Below are 3,294 nucleotides of genomic sequence, written 5' to 3'. Positions count from 1 at the left end.
GACGTTTATCCGGTGCCTGCTATATTTATCTTACACAGGATTATTACATTTGTTTCTACTGTCCTTTATTTCAAAGTCTATTCGCAATAAACAGCGTGAAACAGAAGCCAAACAATGAATTCCCATCAGTGTTGAGGGGATTACAAACCCCAAGAATGTCCCACAGCAGCTTCTTCTCGCTCTGCCTCCCTCAGCAGGCCCACACACAGCCCGAGAAAGGCCTCTCTCTTCCCCCCAGCCCGCTCACTCCAAGTTCCGGGACCAGTTCCTGCTCCGCTCGGCCTCTTACAAACAGCCCCCGGTTCTCCCTGAACTCACCCCGAATCAATCCCGGTCTCGGAGCCCCCTCTGTGTCCCAGGCTCCCATCCCGATGTGCTGCTGGAAGGAGCCTGCTGTTCCCTCGCTTCCCGAGGCGCTGATCTCTCCATTGCGGTCTGTTTCAAACAAACCTCTTGCACTCACTGAGTAAATGCTCCTCAATGGCAGCGCTGGGGGAGGGCCTCACGCATGAGCTCCTCTGCTCAGGAACAATCATCGCGCATGCGCTGCTTTTCCCAATGATTCCCAGAAACAAACATCAATTGGTCATTTCCCCAATTCCCTTTTCTCCCAGTTTGACCAAAGGAACTGAGGCCGTGGGGGAAAGGGCAGAGAAGGTTTCAAGCTGGGAATTGCCCCTTTATGAAGCTCCAATGGAGTTCATTCCCGCGTCATGTTAATAATTCCTCCCTCCGGCTCTCTCACAATCTGATCAGGGGGCGGAGAAGCTGGCGGCCACTCGGCCCATCCGCTGTGCTCCCCCATTCAATAACATTACGTCTGATTGAATGTTAACTGTGGTATTTAATCCTGCTGACCCCTCATCCAGAAATATTAACTTCTTGCCCAAAGTAACATGCAGAGAGATGGAATAAGTGGAACATTCTTATGAAAGCAGAAAATAACTGATCACAGTGTCTGAGCTCATTTCTGGGTCAGGAGGCATGTGCAAAAGTCAGACCAGGTGTGCGACAACATCTCTGGAACTCGATTTAGTTTGTCGTGGATGACAGATTTTAGTGGCATGTATGCTGCAGACAGAAACCTTGTGATGTATTGTATGCCACAACGAGAGACACCAGCTGTTTTTGTTTATTCACTCCTGGTACGTGGATGTCGCTGGCTGAGCCTAGCATTTATTCTCCATCCCTTTGAGAAGGCGGTGTTGAGCCACCTTCTGGAACAGCTGCTGCCCAAAATGGCATGAACACGGAGTTCCAGGGTCTTGATCTAGTGACAGTGAAAGAAAGTGGTTTTATTTCCAAGTCAGCATGGTGAGTGCCTTAGAGGGGAACTTGTCCGACTTCAAGGCGGTGTTCCCTGACATCAGCTGCCGTTATCGTTTTAGATGGAGGTAGTCGCGATTTGGAAGGTCCTCCTTTTACAAATTACAAAACTCGAATCTCTTTGTCAGCAGCATGGACAGACGTCTATCTGACCGATAGAGTGAAGTCAGAATAGTGTGTTGCCTCCCTGGTGTCAGGATCAAGGATATCACGGAGAGAGTGCAGGCTATTCACAAAGGGGCTTACACATTGGAACTAACTACACAGGAAGGGAAAGAGATAAGATTCCGAAGGAAAAATAAGGAAGAAATGCAAGAATTTAGAAAGGAGATCCTCTCCGGTAGTAATATCTAGATTACTCCCGCTGTTACAAGCGACTGAGGGTAGGAATAGGATGATAGAGCAGAGGAATGCCCAACTCAGGAGCTTGTGCAGGGGAGAGGTGTTCAAATTTTTGGTTCATTGGAATCTCTTCTGGGGAAAACGTGACTTGTAGATAAAGGATGGAATCCACCTGAATTGAAAGGGATCTACAATATTGGCAGGGTCACTTCCTTGAGCTACTGGGGAGGGGTTAAACTAGTAAGGTGTGGGTATGGGGTGAGGTCAGTGGGAACCGGGGAGATAGTGAACAAAAATATCAATCTGAGGCTGGTAGTCGGTAAGTCAAACACCCAGGGCAGACAGGAACATAGAAGAGAATGAGGTTGGATTGATAACTTAAACTGCATTTATTTCAATGCAAGAGGATGAACTCAGGACATGGTTAGGAAAATGGGATTGGAATTGGGATATCATAGCAACTACAGAGACATGGTTTGGTGATGACACAACTGGCAGCTTAATGTTCCAGGAATCAATTGTTTTTGGAAGGATGGGGGGAGGAGTCAGCAAGAGAAAATGGGGCGTGATATGTTTGGTAAGAGATAAGATCACACCTTTACTGGGGGAGGATATCCCTGGGCTTATGTCCATGGAAATTATTTGGATGGGGAAATGAGAAATAAGAAAGGGTTTGATCACCTTATTGGGATTGGACTGTAGACACCCTAACAGTCAGCAGGAAATTGAGAAACAAATTTGTCAGGAGATCTTAGATCTGCAAGAATAATGGTGTGGTTATGGTGAGGGGTTTTAACATTCCAAACATAGATTATGGCTGCCATATTGTTAATGGTTTAGACAGAAAGGGATTTCTGAAGTGTGTACAAAAAGAGTTTCTGATTCAGTATGTGAATGCATCGTCTAGACAAGGTGCAAATCTTGACCTACTCTTGTGATATAATGATGTGTCAGTGGGGGAGCACTTTGGGGCCAACAACTATAATTTTATTAGTTTTAAAACTCTGATGGAAAAGGATCGACCAGATCTAAAAGTTAAATTTCTAATTTGGAGGAAGGCCAATTTTGAGAGTATTGTGCAAAAACTTTCAAAAGTTGACCGAGGGCAGATGTTCACAGGCAAAGTGATGGCTGAAAAATGGAAAGCCTTCAAAAATGAGAAAATGAGGGTACAGAGACAGTATGTTCCTGTTCATGTGAAAGGTATGACTGGTAGGTGTAGGAAATGCTGCATGAGAAAAGATGTTGAGGTTTTGGTCCAAATAAGAAGGAAGCATATATTAGTTAAATACAGGAGAGGTTGAGTGAATCCTTCGAAGAGTATAAAGGCAGTAGGGATATACTTAAGGAGGAAATGAGGAGGGCAAAAAAGGGACATAACATAGCTTTGGCAAATAGTGTTAAGGAGAATTCAAATAGATTTTATAAATACATGAAGGTCAAAATGGTAACCAGGGAAAGAAGAGGGCCCAGCAAAGATTAGCAAGGCAGCCTATGTGTAGAAGAATAGGAAAAGTGGGAGATACTAAGCGAGTACTTACGGAGGAGAATGAAATGGAAGATATAGAACATGGGGAAACAAATAGTGACATCTTAAAAAATGTCCATAATACAGAGGAGGTGCTG

Source organism: Chiloscyllium plagiosum, chromosome 50 (assembly GCF_004010195.1).
Source record: "Chiloscyllium plagiosum isolate BGI_BamShark_2017 chromosome 50, ASM401019v2, whole genome shotgun sequence".
Taxonomy (NCBI): Eukaryota; Metazoa; Chordata; class Chondrichthyes; order Orectolobiformes; family Hemiscylliidae; genus Chiloscyllium; species Chiloscyllium plagiosum.
The sequence above is the reverse complement of the archived record's forward strand: the minus strand, read 5'-3'. Positions refer to the sequence as shown.